The following is a 17,178-nucleotide window of genomic DNA, read 5'->3' on the forward strand; positions in this document are numbered from 1 at the left end:
CATTTTTTAGAAAATTTGGCAACTTTGGGTTAAGTTTACATACAAAATTTTTTGAAAAAGTTTCTTTTAAATCATGTTCAAAGTTTCTTTGACTCATTATCTTTTGAATGAAACCTAGGGTTTTGAAATCGGACGCAAATTGGCGGAGATATGGGCCTAAAAAAATGACATGTTTTTGAGGGGGTGACCCCAAACTTTTGAACGGGAGTGTATACGATCACAACTTTCTAATGGCTAGACTAAATCAAATTAAATTTTCAAACAATATTCCTGCATACATATTAGGGTGGGTCATCGGAACATTTTTGTCAGATCAAGGTTTTTTCGACTCCATTTGGGGTCCCTAACAACTGGCTAAAATTTGAGATGGATCGGTTACGCCTACGTTTTGCGCATCGCGATTGAAATTTGTATGGAAATTCTTATGGGAAAATGTGCTTTTTTTGTATTTTTCCTATTTCATCTACTAATTTAACTAAAGTCATAATACTAAACCCGTTAAAGTATAGTACAAAAACGTAAACTTTGAGATATGATTTACAACTTTCGCTATAACTTCACTGAGTTGAGTGCTAGAGCTTTGGTGTCTTCGACAAATTTTCATTATTTTTCATGTTCTACAACATTGCCGAAAACGCCAAAGCTCTAGGATGCGAAATAAAAAAGTTTGTATTGCAGCGCCACCTATGCGGTGAAATTTCGAACTAATGTCCAAATGCAATTCAAAGAGCATGTAAATCCAAACAACTTTGCTGAAGACACCAAATTGATAGAATGCCTCCACAAAGTGCTATAGCAGTTTATAATTGGCCCAGTGGGCAGTGATGGCAGAAAAAGTCATTTTCAGCATATATTTCGATATACCTCACTTTGGAGCATAATAACTTTTTTTGTGAGCATTTTAGCATCCTGCTGTCTTCGGCAAAGTTGTAAGGTATATCATGAACTATACTTTAACGGGTTTAGTATTATGACTTTAGTTAAATTAGTAGATGAAACAGGAAAAATATAAAAAAGCACGTTTTCCCATACGAATTTCCATACAAATTTCAATCGCGATGCGCAAAACGTAGGCGTAACCGATCCCTCTCAAATTTTGACCAGTTGTTAAGGATCCCAAATGGAATCGAAAAAACCTTGATCTGGCTAGATGCGATCGGATTCACGTTTTTCCATATAACCCTTGACCCACCCTAATACATATTCCACTCACAGAAAAAAATTCATTGCACTCGGTTTACTATTTCTGTTCCTAGAAATAGATCTATAAAATATAAATTTTATTTTAATTCTTTGTTTGCGCAAGAATCCCAAAGTCTAATTTTCCAACGTCGGAGATATCTCCGCCAATACTTCACCGATTCCTCTGAAAATTTTATGGTATCATCTGCACATAATATACTGTTAGTGGTTAAAAATCAGTCATTTTGATGCATTCACTCAAAAGTTCAATGTTCAGCAACGAATTACCGAAGTTCGTCAAAAATTACCGAACGTTGGGTAAACTCTACTGAATCATCGGTAATGTTTACCGAACGTTCGGTAAAAATTGGCCGATCTTCGGTAAAACTGTGCTGAACTTCGGTAATCCGAACTATTACCGAAAATAGAACAGCCGAACATGTGACTCGGAAATAAGTGTGTAGGCATCTGATTCTTACGAAAAAAGTTATATCGTTGGCATTGCTTGGCGAAACAGTATGATTTTGTTGCTATTGTTATTCCTTTACATGTTAAAACATAAGCACATGCATACGATTCGTTGGTTATAACTATTTTCACAAGCATCGGATCGCTTTGCGGACTTCAACAAAGTTTTTCAGAACATCGTAGGCTACCATTTAACTGTATTGGTTGAAAAGTTTCAGACAAACTTTTTCAACATATATCAAAAATGCAAAAAAAGTGTGTTTCCCATACAAAATCCCATACAAATTTCAATTGCAATGCGCAAAATGTAGACGCAACCGATCGTGCTCAAATTTTGCACAGATACTCAGGACCCGAAACGGAACCAAAAAAGCTTTGATCTGAGAAAACGGTTCCGATGACCCACGCTAATACTCATCTTTAGACCCATTTGAACAAATGAGTTAACAAATTTATGATCATAACGACATTAAGAAATTCCTAGAATGGTATGAGATTTTAGTACCCGAGTGATCGATTTGACCTCGGTTACGGTACTGTAGGAATCCGTCGTCATCAGTGCTATAGGAATCCGGATAAATCGAATCCGTACTATAGCAATCTTGACTGCTGAGCTGAGTGTAGCGGGAATGGCTACAGTTACAAGTATAGATCTGCAGTTGCTCTCAATGTTGCAACCCATTTCCGAATTGATACGCACCGCACAGTGTCAAAATGTCGCAAATTGATCACTTCAAGCGTGAGTGTAGCTGCTCCTACTCACCAGTCGTGCCACAGACTTACACAATCCATTCATCGCCGGGCAGGCAGGCGAGCGATCATTATATGGTAATTTATCCCACACGACACCCTCTCTCGACGCGAATGTAGTAGGTAGGTAGCAGCCAGCTATTCACTGATTTCACTGGAGTCGGTGTCTGTAAACTCTTCTGGATGGGAGGGGATCCACCTCCACCAATATCGTCACCACACTGTACCCCCTAGAAAAAGTCACTCGACACGGTGCGATCACCACGATCAGATGTTTTTGTTGTTCCTACATACGTTCAAAAGGTGATGACAACAAGTGCTTGGAGCGTGTATCGCCATGTGAAGAGTGTTCACCCCTAAACAAACAGTTTCGAAGCGGTGAAGTATCCAGACAAGCGCTCGTTGCACTCTTACACAATAACCGTCCGTTCACTTGAATTCACTACTGCGTTCGAAGAAGAGAGCATTCAAATTAATCCAATTAAACAGCGCAACAACGTTGACAACTATCGTGTATTTTTTACGTAGCACCACGCGAAACCAGGCTAAGCTCTGATAAGCGCAACCTGTTACATCGAACCGACCTCTCCGACAAGTCTCGTTATTAGATTATTATCATTTCGTCATTCATAATAACTCCACATATGTACTCGGGATTAAGTTGCATTGACGAAAACCAGTATCTTGTTTCACTACCTTCCCAAAAACAACACCCGGATCACAATGATTGTTCACACACGAAATTCACGTTCCAGCGATCAGACGCACGTGGCGCGCGAATCTACGCGAGGCGTGTCTGCGCGAGTCGACGAGAGAAATGCGACTAATCAAGCACTCGCTATGGGGAGCGCCGGGCGTCGTTGTTGTTGCGGCCGGATGCCCGTACTCGCATACTCTACTACCCGAGCAGGAACAAATAACTGACACATAACTGCAGCATACCAAAGTCAAGTATCATACCAAGATTAGGTATTGATCGGTTAGCCTGGTATTAAAAATAACTAATTTTGGTATTGTGTAGGTATTTATAAAATACCTTAACGAGTTATTGGTTTGGTGTTGAGGACTGCTTTAGGTATTATTCAGTTATGGAAAAATCACTATTTGTATGGAAAAATCGCCAATTATTATTTAGGTATTGGCATACCTGATATCATTATTCACGTGTTATGGACAGATTACACACCAGTTATTATTTTAGGTATTTTACCTCTTATGCAGGGCTACTTAATACCTCATTCAGGTTGTAGGTATTCGGTTTTCCATACCTGAGTTTGGTATTCTTCAGCTATTTTCTCCTGCTCGGGTACTGCTCGCTGCAAGCTGCAGTATACCTTCCACTTATGTAGGTAGGTCTATCTGCTGAGTGGATATTGTAGGATGATTAGATATACACAACTGTATACGCACGGCGGCGGAGGAGAATTCATTTCCACAATAGACGGGTGGATGGAGATCGTTGAGGGAGAAATCTAGACGGAGTTTGAAGGTTTTGTTTAAGTCTAGGGTTTCAGTTCTCCAGGAACGAAGTAATAAAAAAAAACTACACACCCCGTGATAATCTAAATCAAATAGTTTATCCTAACCTATAACATCCCGGGGTACTGCTGGATCTGTGAAGTAAGGTTCTATGCTTCCGTTTGGAACTTTGCAAACCCTAGTTACTTACCTTACCGGTCAGGCTAAGGCCTGAGTGGCCTCTGCTGTATATAGTAGCCGTCTCCATTCTACTCGGTCCATGGCTTTGTGTCTCCAGTTCCGCACTCTGCGAAGGGTCCGCAGATGACTCTCGAGAACCATTTTAGTCGGGCGCGTTGGTCCTTGCACGTAGGGTCCATGTTTCGTGCCCATAGAGGACTACCGGTCTAACTTCGTGTTACGGCGAACTTTATTCGATCGTAGAGTTCTGCGGAGTCCAAAGTAAGCACGATTTACTGCCACAATGCGCCTCTGAATTTCTCTGCTGGTGTCGTTGTCAGCGGTCACCAGTGAGCCCAAGTACACAAATTCTTCAACCGCCTCGATTTCATCACCGTCGATAGAAATCAGGGGTGGCGGGCGCGGTGATTCCTCCCTGGAGCCCTTTGCCGTCATATACTTTGTCTTCGACACATTAATGATTAATCCGATTCGCCTGGCTTCACTCTTTAGTCGGATGTTCGTTTCCGCCATCGTCTCAAATTTACGAGCTATAATATCAATATCATCAGCGAAACCAAGCAGCTGAACGGACTTCGTGAAAATCGTTCCACTCGTGTTTATCCCCGCTCTCCTAATTACACCCTCTAAAGCAATGTTGAACAGCAAGCACGAAAGACCATCACCTTGCCGTAACCCTCTGCGAGATTCGAAGGGACTCGAGAGTGTCCCTGATACTCGAACTACGCACATCACTCGATCCATCGTCGCCTTCATCAATCGTATCAGTTTATCCGGGAATCCGTACTGGTGCATAATCTGCCATAGCTGGTCTCGATCGATTGTATCATACGCCGATTTAAAATCAATGAACAAGTGATGTGTGGGCACGATGTATTCGCGGCGTTTTCTCTGAGAGAACTAATCAACGGTGCATTTTCAGGGTTAACTACCATATAATTCAAACTGCACCACATCGTAGCATGACAAAGAGAACGGATGCGCAGGAATATTTTCATATCGTCTGCTTAATCGTGGGCATTTGATAACGTAGTTGACATCGTTGAAATACAGCAGGAAAATTAGGAGACCCAGATGACTTCCATGAGGTATTCCAGATGTAGCCTTGAAAGTTTCCGAGAAATGTTCATCAAGTCCAGCCGTTAGCAATCGTTCTGTGAGGCAAGATAATAGAGCCAGCGTAGTGTATGGCCGCCGATCCCAAGTCTCTCAAGTTTAGCGATAGTCAAAGCATGATTATTCTCTTCAATTCTCTCAAGTTTAGCGATCGTCAAAACATGATTATTCTCAAGCTTGCTATTTGACGAAAACATTCGCGAAATGATGCGATTTGCTTTCGACAACGAATACGTTTTCACCCATCCTCGCTTTATTCAATCAACCTCCCATAGGAGTAGCACACGAACGGACTCAGCACTGATCAGCATAGTTGACTCTTCCTTTTCGCCGTTGAGCCGTTGCGTTCTAGCCAAGCATCTCTTTTCATCGCTTCCGATGCTTTTCGACAGCTTATCGTGAAGCATCGTTGGCTGGAAGCTTTATTAGTATGGTATCGGTACATGCGAATGTTGCGTCTGTGTGCGTGTCGAGCGTTCGTGCCGTAGCTTCGCAAACCAACCTATTCGGTATGGTTCGGCTGTTCGTGCGAGCGTTTGGCGGCACAGTCAGATGTGTGCAAAATCGTTTGTGATTTACATCATGTTCGTTTTGCCACCTCTTTGCTGCTGGTCACCGCCGATCAGTGCACAGTTCAATCGCACGCGAAAAATATACAGTTGATGAGTTGTAATGAGCACTAGTGAGGTGATAATTTGCATCATTGATTATTCTCTTCAAATGCAGCGCTAAAATCCATTTAGACTACATCTATTGGAGCATGTTCTGCCATGTTGTCCGTAATGTGAGATGTAAGGTTCAAGAGATTGGTGGTAGTGGATCTAACCGAGATGTAACCAAGTTGATTTTCACTGATGTACGGCTTGCAATGAGACATCAGCGATTCATTGTAGACGACAACCCGGACTCCTTTCGTTGTTGAATGACATATCGCCAAAACGCTTTGGGTAGAGAGAAACAGACGCAACACTTAGAATAAATTATATTAAAAATCATCGTCCCGAGATCGTAATAGGCTAATCCAGATTACCCCCAATTGTAGAGGCGCTTGGTGAGATAAGGTGAAAATCGTTTGTTTACATAAAAAGGTCAATTTTTTGTCGTCAAATTTTACTCATTTTTTGCTCTAGAAGTTGCTATTTTCCATTTGCAATGGCTTCCATTATCATCATTCTTGATGTCCACGCCGACAGACACCGGATTGGCCAACTAACAAAAAATCCGGAAGATTGCCCGCCGGAGGCATAGCAAGAGCTCCTCAAAAATATCATATCAATTGTTCGTAAGTACCTACCGGATCTAAGCGCATCTGAAAGAGGAGTAAATTTTCTTTCCAAAAAGTGTTCGTTTGTTTCTCTACGATGCGGAATTCGATATGAAAAAGTGAAAAAAGTGCACTTTGCCTATGCTGCGCCATGTGAAATTTTGGCGGAGTCACGTTTTTCATAGGGTTCTCATTCCAGCCACCAGATGCGGAGGGATCGTTAGCTTCCGTTGGATTTACCTATTGCCCAAAGCTAACCATGCCGTGTTTGGACAAGCCACCACTAGATGGTGGTAGTGAGCAAACGTCAAACAGGAGCAAAAACGATGCCAGCACCACGACTGGTCAATTGACCAACTACCGTCGTTAGGGGTGACATTGGGCCGAGAGGGTAACATTGGTCCATCGATCCCACGGATTCAATATAAGTCAGAGAATCCAACGATGGATGCAAAGTATCTTAGAATTATGTATTCTAATAGCTAAGCACACAATATGCATTCCCTTCGTATTCTAAACGTGCGGAATAGTGGCCCAATGTCACCCCGCTTTGGCCTAATGACACCCCGCACGCCGGTACCGAATATTTCAATCAACCGTTAAAAAGTTAGTCGATGGGAAGCGAGTAGAGTGTGACATCTGTTTCACTGTGCTTTGGGTTTCGATTTAAGATTTCGGTGGTTGTGTAGCTGATATCTTTTAGAACAGCGCCTGATAGTGTTCTTATATTCGTTGTTCACCCTCAAATAATGGTCATGGAGAAACAGCGTTCGGCGTTTGGAATACAGTCTAAGGGCTGCACGTTTTGTAGTCTTCATTCGGGCCTGTCCATAAACTACGTAGACTGTCGATGAGACGGATTGCACCAAAATGGAAGGTACAGGGGATAGACAAAATGATCGAGACAGGCAAAATTTTCACTTTTCAAAAAATGTCCAATTTGCTGTAACTTTTCGAGAAGTGCATCAAATATTCTCAAATTTTCACTGTAAGTTGATCAACTAGTTGTGTATTAGTGGACAAAATTTGGACAAGATCGGGCTATTCTGCACGAAGTTATAAGCATTTTAGAAAAAGGTAGAATTATTCGATAGCCAACTTTGAGCTGTTATATCTACGGATTCAATGAACCGAATGCAATGAAATTTTATCCATTTATGACTTAATAATGAGCTCTGAAAAACGTTTGACACAACTTGAAATTATTAACAAGAGAAAAAGTTATGGCGATTTTATTAATTTTATGATTTTTTAGTAAATTGGTCTATTTTTAATATGCATCCCATTACTTTTTAAATGAATTTCCGCCTATGTTGTTATTTTCTTTCAAAACATATCTGTATTCAAGAGGATCAGAGGGAATTAAAATGAACTAAAATTAGCATCTTGAATTTTGAAATGATGTTTAAATTTAAGAAAATTTGGTGTTTTATTACAAAAATAATCTAATCGTTATAATTTTCTTCCGTGTTAAGAATTTATAGTTATAACAAATGTTTTTCGAAGCTCGTTATATAAGTCATAAATAGTCAAAATTGCAATGCATTCGGTTCATTGAACCCGGAGATACACTACCCGTCATAAGTACGGACTCGCAAAAAGTATTGCAACAATATTGCATCACCCTGACTCACCTCGATATCTCTAAAACCAGAACTCCTACAAAAATGCCGCCTTCAGAAAATTTGTTGCTTTTGGGCTCCTGAATAACTTTGCTGAAGACAGCATCTCTGTAAGTCCTCAGTTTTTGGAGATATCAAGGTGAGTCAGGGTGATGCAATATTGTTGCAATACTTTTTGTGAGTCCGTACTTATGACGGGTAGTGTATAACAGCTCAAAGTTGGCTATCAGACAATTATACCTTTTTTTAGAATCTTTATAACTTAGTGCAGAATAGTTCGATCTTTTCTAAATTTTGTCCACTGATACACAAATAGTTGATCAACTTACAGTGAAAATTTGAGAATAATTGATGCACTTATCGAAATGTTACAGCTTTTTGAATTTTTTTTTGAGAAGTGAAAATTTGGCCTGTCCCGATCATTTTGTCTATCCCCTGTAGATCAGCTTGGATTAGGATGAAGGTAACCGTCTCGGGATGACTTCCAACAAATCGCAGTCGGCCTATCAGAATCAGCTATTTGCTTACCATTGACAGTGACAGAGTGCAACTCTGGCTATGATAGTGCTCTGGAGTGCGGGTCAGTATCAAGTCGTTGCCGGTCACTATCGTTTTGATATTGATCGGCCTACAGTGATAGTGACGGTGGTGCAAAATCGGTAGTCAACTGACGTAACTGATATTTCGCAGCTCTGTTAAGAAGTATAGTTAAGCCCATATAATCAATGTAGTAAGCGTACGGGCAATCAGCAAAACCATGCTGAAGGAAGCGGGTTCAATTTCCGGTTGGTCCAGAAACGTTCCATAATGAAAATTTCCTTGTGTATAAAATATCTTCATGACTACCAAACGATATACATATATAAATAGCCATTGGTAGTGGGGGATCACATCGATTAATTGTGAAAGTTTTCATAGAATATTTAACTACAGAACAGGTTGTGTTCCAGTTGGAACGTTCCGCCAAAAAGATATAGAGTAAGAATCTTTCTGCAAATATAAACGATAAAAAACAATATTGGTTTAAAACATTGTGTATGAGAAATAACGCTGTAATTCTGCAATAGATACATTAAAATTGCTCAAATTTGGCCTAATATCATCTTAAGATGTGTTCATTTCACCAACAAAATTTCATGTGAATCGGTGCAGTACTTTTTGTTGTAGCAATGAAAGAGTAGAATGTGCGCCATTGAATTTTGTACAAGCCTTAGTTTTGCTTGTTAGCACTGTAACTTTTAAATTTGGCAAAGGAAATGGCTGAAATTTTGAACACAAACCTCTCCATTCACATTTGTTGCATAGCCAAAAATTTAAAAGAAAAAAACCGATGCACTATCAACTAGGGTACTGGTTCCCTTATTAAGCATGTGGCTCCCATTTTCATCCTACGAAAAACAAAGGATTGAAGCGTTGTTTGTTTTGTTTCTTATTTTTGTATTTTTTGTTAGGAGTGAGCACGCATGAAAACAAAAAGAACGGAATCAATCGGTGCCGTAATCGCTTGTTTTCGAATAAGATGAATATGGGAGCGTGAGATTACTAATGGAACACATACCCTATTTTATAGTCCAAACATGTATTGGGACTGAACGTGATTTTAACCCGATCAAAGCTTTTTTGGTGCCGGTTTGGGTCCTAAGTATCTGTGAAAAATTTGAGCACGATCGATTGCGTCTACACTTTGCGCATTGCAATTGAAATTTGTATGGGATTTTGTATGAGAAAACATACTTTTTTGCATTTTTGTCATAAGTTGAAAAAAGTTTGTCTGAAACTTTTTAACCGATACTGTAAAATGATAGCCTAGGATGTTCTGAAAAACTTTGTTGAAGACCGCAAAGCGATCCGATGCTTGTGAAAATAGTTCTAACCAACGAACCGCATGCATGTGATTATGTTTTAACATGTAAAGGAATAACAATAGCAACAAAATTATGTTGTTTCGCCAAGCAATGCCAATGCTATAACTTTTTTCATAAGCATCAGATCACTTTGTGGTCTTCGACAAAGTTTTTGAGGACATCCTAGGCTATGTTTTCACTTAATCGGTTACATGGTTTTACAAAAGTTTGAGCTTGTTATGAGAGAAATTCAAAAAAGTGTGTTTTCCTATGTAAAACCCCATACAAACTTCAAACGCGATGCGCAAAACGTAGACTTAACCGATCGTGTCCAAATTTTGCACACTTATTTGGGTCCTGAAATGGGATCAAAAAAGCTTTGATCTGATGGGATACCATTGAATTTTTCAATTTTTTCATATGAACGATGACCCACTCTAATAATCAACTACCTTCTGAAAAAAAATCATGAAAATTGGCTGAGAAATTTAAAAGTTATGAATAGGTAAACATCGCACATGAAAAACACGAAACATTTTTACTAACACTTACCCGTATCAACACCAGTAGGTATCAAACCAATTGATCAATGTTGATGAAATTTTGCAAGAAAGTGGAATTTAATAATTATTATCACAGAACTTTGAACTGTAGCGTATAAAAGAACCATCTGTTATGCGAACGAAAATTGGTCATGATTGTACAAAATGCTGAAAATCGCGTCTGTTTGTTTTTCATCCACAGTTAAAAGTAATGCATCGCTTTTTGTGAAATTTGACACAAATAATAAACAAATATGTTATATGTTATGTATACACCCAGGAGTTCTCAGTCAATCATTTGAGAATTTTACCAATTTATTATAGAGCTACAGCCATACTTCTGTGTCCCGATTATTGCGGATACAGGCTTTAGGTTGACGAGCAGTCAAAATTTGAGAATTTTTGATGGACTCTATGAAAAGTTACAGCTTGTTGAACTTTTTTGTGATAGAAAACAAGTTGCTTATATGTGGAGTGAACCTGGTGTGATAGTTAAAGTACGTGATTCTCACGCTGAGGATCAGGGATCGAATCCCACTCCCGACATACTCACAAAATGTGTGTTCTTCCTTCGGAAAAGAAGTAAAGCGTGGGTCCCGTGATGAACTCGACGATGGGGCTCCACGTTGGAGATCCAATTGTGAGGCCACCATGCACGAATTATATACCGCAGGCATCTATTGATCAATACCTGCACCCGATGAGTGTTCCACACTGATACACACGAAGTTTCACTAGCGTACAGCAGCACAGATTTCAAGTTCGAGTTGAAAATTCGGATTTTAGTGTGTCGACTAATCTGATTGTTTTTTAATACATTTCTCAAACTTGCAAAGGCAGCCCTCGCCTTCTTGATCCGTGCACCTAAAGTGAGCATATAGGATGACACATTTTCGTACGAAAATTTGATTTGGTGTGCTTTTTTCTACTTTTCATGGGAAATTCACATTTCCACCTTGAATGAACTCCCCTCATACTACAAACTACTCTCTTGACAGTGAGAGAAAATATGCACACAATGCCGTGATGAGATTTCTTCCATTATAGTTGAAGTACCAATCACAAACTCATAATGATATGCGCCGGTTGTCGAATACAATAGCTGCGCACCTTCTCTGCGCGCCCGGCTTATTCCATCAGATTCCATCCATATCCATCACACACTTGTTGCTGCTGCTGCGAAGCAGCAGACGAACAAGCGAGGTGCAAAGAGCTTAAATCCACTGGTGGAGCCGCGCCACCGCCCCGATTAATCGGCCAAACCACCACCACACCACGCGGCTCCGCGCTATTTTGACTGGGGCCGTTTTTCCCGTTCGATTTACGGTTAAATTTCCAAAATGAATTATGCCCGTAGCCGAAAAATAAAAAAAATAAACTCGATTTCTCTGCTGGATGCCTTTTACTGTTAAGAGGAAAATCTATAATTTGGTTCCACCACACAGCTAGTAAAAGCACGCTCGCTCACCTCCGATCGTGTGCACTGGAAACCTCTTGGACAGTCTACGTACGCATTCGCATCCACCCTGCACTTTGTCTAGCCTAGTGTGAACTTGTTTTATTGAATTCGTTATTTCGGATGGTCGAATTGGAGATCGAGCTCCCAAGCAATGCGTGTCAATAGGAGGAAATGCGTGTTTGTTTCGGCGCATTATGGGATAATGTGGGCGCCTGTTGATTGCTGAAGCATTTTTCCAGTGGGGTTGGTCGGGTCGGGTGCAGGTGATCCCCGAAAGCAGAACACAGGAAACGAGAATTAGAAATGGGAACACAATTGAGTTTGTGTTTTTTTTGTTGGCTGGAAGTGCTCCCTGGGCTGTGAGTCTGATCAGTTATTTTTCAATTTGGGAAAATGGACCATGGACTCGAAGGTGGGATTCCAAACTGGGTGAGGAATGGAATCATTATTGAAGATACCCGGGTACCTTTTCCAATTTTAATTCTGAATTCATTATTTTATTTAATAGTAAGTTCAACATTACTCATGATATCACTGAGTCAACAATTTGCCGCTAAAATATTCGATTTGCATCTGCAGGTCACGCGTGCTCTGGCAAGCATTGCACATTGGGCAAAATCAAGCCCAAAGGTCCCTTAGTGAAGGTAAGGCCCCAGGTCCGGACGGAGTTCCGAACCTGGTCTTAAAAGTAGCTATTGCAGAGGCTCCCGAGATGTTCAGGTCTGCTATGCAGAAATGCCTGGACGAGGGAGTTTTCCCAGAAGCTTGGAAGAGGCAGAGCCTGGTACTATTGCCAAAGGCGGGGAAACCACCCGGAGACCCGTCGGCATATAGACCAATATGCTTGATTGACACGGCGGGGAAGGTGCTCGAAAAGATCATCCTCAATAGAATGTTGCGGTTCACCGAGGGCGAAAATGGTCTTTCGAGTAACCAGTACGGCTTCCGGAAGGGGAGGTCCACCGTAGACGCTATCTTGTCGGTTACAAAAACCGCCGAGAAAGCACTCGAGCCTAAGAGGAGGGGAATTCGCTTTTGCGCGGTAGTGACTCTGGATGTAAGGAATGCATTTAATAGCGCCAGTTGGGCTGCTATTGCCGATGCGCTCTTGCGTCTGGGGATACCGGAGTACTTGTACAAGATTCTCGGAAGCTACTTCCAGAATCGCGTACTAGTATACGACACGGAGGTGGGTCGGAAGTGCTTTCACATAACCTCAGGAGTCCCGCAAGGTTCCATCCTGGGTCCGGTGTTATGGAATGTCATGTACGACGAGGTGTTGAGGTTAGAGTACCCAGTGGGAGTGGAGATTGTCGGATTTGCCGACGACATTACGCTTGAAGTCTACGGTGAAACGATCGAGGAGGTGAAGTTGACCACTCGATCAAGGCTGTGGAAGCGTGGATGCGGTCCAGGAAACTGGAGCTGGCTCACCACAAGACAAAGGTGATGGTTGTTAACAACCGGAAGTCGGAGCAGCAGACGGAGATCAGTGTAGGAGAGTGCACTATCCTGTCAAAGCGCTCCGTCAAACACTTGGGCGTGATGATCGACGATAAGCTTACTTTCGGTAGCCACGTCGATTAGGGGCTGTCCATAAACCACGTGGTCAAGAAGGGGGGGGGGGGGGGGGGTTTCGGCCAATGACTGTTTAGTATGGACAAATGAAAAATTTTGTAAGGACTAATGACCACGCCGGGGGGGTGGAAAAGTCCCAAAAAAATGACCACGTGGTTTATGGACAGCCCCTTATGCCTGTAAAAGAGCCTCCACAGCTATTGCGGCACTGTCCCGGATGATGTCCAATAGCTCTGCGGTGTACGCCAGTAAGGCAAGCTTCTGGCTAGTGTTGCTACGTCCATACTTAGGTATGACGGCCCGGCGTGGGGCACCGCGCTAAGTACTGAATGCTACCGACGGAAGCTGGAAAGGCTTATGTGCCTGAGGGTTGCGAGAGCGTACCGTACCGTGTCACACGACGCTCTCTGCGTCATTACTGGTATGGTGCCTATCAGCATTCTTATCAGTGAGGACATGGAGTGCTTCGAAATGCGCGGCACAAGAGGCATACGCAGGACTGCCAGGATGGCCTCTATGGTCAAATGGCAGCGCGCGTGGGACAGTTCCACCAAAGGAAGGTGGACCCATAGGTTGATACCGAGGGTAGATAGTTGGATTAATAGGCGCCATGGGGAAGTTACATTCCACCTGACACAGGTCCTTACAGGTCATGGTTGCTTCCGACAGTATCTACACCGTTTCGGGCATGCGGATTCTCCCGATTTCCCAGTGTGCAATGGTTTAGAGGAAACGGCGGAACACGTTTTGTTCGTGTGCCCGCATTTTCGCATGCGTGACCGTATGCTTGCCACATGCGGGGAGGACACAAACCCGGACAACTTGGTCCAGAGGATGTGTAGGGATGAGTTTGGCTGGAACGCCGTTTCAACGGCTATTACCCACATCGTCTGGGAGCTACAGAGGAGGTGGCGCGGGGACTCGGAGAATGGCTAGTCCAGATGCAGTACAAGAGGTGGTCCAAGAGGGGGGCAACTTTCTAGTGCAGCTGATAGGGCCTGAAGGGTAGTGATACCCTTGCCTTCAGCAGGTCAGATCGGGTTGCACGTGGGCATCAGTTCTTGATGTCTGCAAAGCAGTTGGGCGCGGGCGGGGTTGACCCTTCCCGCCTTCCGAGGACAAAGGGAGTGGCGAGGACCACTCGGGAAACTGACTAAGTGCCAGCATGCTACCGTGATGGACTTTCCAAAGCGAGTCATCGATGTTCGTTGCTGCAGGCTACGCAGCTAACCTTGAGGGTGCGATGTGCACTAGCCCCTCTCTGAAGCAATGCCTTCTTGGTGGTTCCGGAGAGACGAAGGGTTTGGCGACCATAGAAATGTGTTTTAGTGGGTCGAGGAGAGAGTAGTCCTGGCTTTTACTAGTGTTGTAGAAGACGGCCTTAACCCCACACTACCCTAACCTTCCTGTTAGGGTGTCTGTTGAGCAGATTTATCCCCCTATGGTTTAGAAGGAGAAAAAAAATATTCATTGAACATCTCTTCATAATTTCAAATCTCAGTTTGTTCATCGAGCACATGTTCTGTTGTGCACATGGATGTCAAAGCATTTTCAACAGTGTAATTTCCCACATGGCTTGGTCAGCCAAAGCAAAATCAAGAAATTGACATCTCTTGGAAGATTTTTATGGAAATTGTTGAAGATTGTTGTATCTTGGAGGATTTCCGTCGATATTCTTGGCAACTTCTTTATACTTCTCTCGGCAGATTTCCGCTTAGCCTAATGGATGTGGCTATGATACGCTTATTCGTTGGGGGATAATTTGATTCCTGATCTTACTGAATATTCAAAATAATGCAGGTATGTATTGATAAAGGAATTCTTCTAGAGATTCCTCCAAAGAAAATTTTCCTCGAACTCCTTCAAAAATTTTCCATGAATTTCTTCACAAATTCCTCCAGAATTTTCTTCAGAAACTTCTCTGAAGGAACCTCCAGAAATTTCACCACGAACTCTTCAAGCAAACCCACCATGAAATTCCTCTAAGGATTATTTCAGAAATTTCACCGATGATTCTTAAAAAAAAAAAATATTCACGGATTCAAGACTTTTCTACACCGCTTTTTTTTTTTGAAAATCATGAGTTCAGAATTCTTTTAGGAATTTCTTCAAAAAATCTTCCAAATATTTGCTTCAGAAATAACACTAGTTTACAGCATTTTTGAACTCGTTAAGCTGATGATCATTTTTGGTCGCGAAGCAAAAAAATTACAGTCCGCCGAATTTTTTTTCCTCTTTCCATACAAGGTTGATGATTTGAAATCGATTTTTGTTCTATTTTTAAGCAAAGTCGCTCACTTCATACATCTCATTCTCCGTAATCAATGCTCCGATTGAGCTGAATTTTTAACTGAAGCTTGCCTACATATGATATGTCAAATGAACGTTCAAAACGAATTTTTAAATTGTTTTTTTTTTCTTATTGAAAAAAAAATACATTTCTTCATTAATTTTTGAAAATTATGCTAAAATTTAAGAAGATTGTCCCTTAAACTCGTCAATATCTTGGATTTCATCAAACTGACGCAAAACCTGCATTCAGATGATCGAAAGGTATTTTATTCAGCTTTCATTTTACGCAAGATATTTGAATTTTATTAAATTTTATATTTTAAAAAATTGTAAAACACGATTTTAAGTTAAAACTCAAAAACTGTTCTACTTAAAATTTTTTGAAGCACGGTTTCGAAATCAGCACTAGATTGTGGCTAAAAATGTTTGGTCGTTGACAGAAGTTCACGACTTTCGTTTTATTTTGTAAACTAGTGTAATTTTTAGAGATGTCTTGAGTTTTCCCTTAAAATTGCCAATGAATTCCTATTCTTCTACGGATTTCTTCCAAAATAGCTCCATTGATTCACAAGAATGGCCATCAATTTCGTCACGCCATCTTCTCCCAATGGCACACTTTTTGTATGGAATTTCGTCGCATGTTGCTGAACCCCACTCCCCTTTCAAAGCGTAACGTAATTTACGAATTTTACGAATTTCTTTATAAACTAATTCAAGAACTCTGTCAGGAATTCCTTCTTCATAAATTCTGAGCTTGAGCTTGAGCTTGATTGACCGCCCGTGGATGCTACTCCAGTATCGCCAGACCACCTACACTCACACAAGGACCAATGAGATAACTGCCGGGGACTAGCAGGCATCTTCAGTGTGTGAGCGTTGGTGATCTTCTATTTTTAGGCGACAATGGCGCCTGCCACGTCAGGTTGCAGGTCAATGTGGGGAAGAAGTAAGGAAGTGATGATTGCAATCGTTCGTATCCACATCTGGCCGAATATACCTCTGCGCCAGCACAAATTCATGCGGATGTTGGAGTGTTGGTGGGAATTGGTTGGCAGAAGGTTCACACATTGGTTTGTGGATACCAGGGGAAGGTGATAGAATTGTGTGTTTTTATTATTTTGAAGATGTGCGGCACAGTTCGCATGATTGCATAACTTGTAGGCGTTTTCTAATAGGATTGTGACACTGTGCTGTGAAAGTTTGGAAGGAAGGGAAACGGCTTTTTCAACCCGTTTCTGTTCTAGCGACGGCTATGAACATGTTTATATACATGAGTTGTATATGTAGAGAGCAGAGAGAAAGTATATAGAAAGATACAAAGTAGGAGGAAAGGAACGGCCCAGGGATTGAACCCAGGACCTTCTGCATATAAATCAGAAGCGGTAGCCACTAGACCACCAAG

General features: G+C 41.6%; 1 protein-coding gene across 4 annotated transcripts in view; it reads right to left on the reverse strand.

Moving 5' to 3' along the window:
• The window catches only part of LOC115253965 (septin-4), an 85,616-nt gene extending 82,340 nt beyond the window's left edge, over window positions 1-3,276 (reverse strand). For 2 of the 4 annotated variants that reach the window (XM_029854835.2, XM_029854837.2), the window contains exon 1: window positions 3,097-3,276. The gene's annotated coding sequence lies outside the window, so the exon portion shown is untranslated. Of the gene's footprint in view, window positions 1-2,984 lie in introns of all 4 variants that reach the window. The other 2 variants (XM_029854836.2, XM_029854834.2) reach the window with 2 other exon arrangements.
• Window positions 3,277-17,178: the final 13,902 nt, after the last annotated feature.

The sequence above is a fragment of the Aedes albopictus genome, chromosome 1 (genome assembly GCF_035046485.1).
Source record: "Aedes albopictus strain Foshan chromosome 1, AalbF5, whole genome shotgun sequence".
Classification (NCBI taxonomy): Eukaryota; Metazoa; Arthropoda; class Insecta; order Diptera; family Culicidae; genus Aedes; species Aedes albopictus.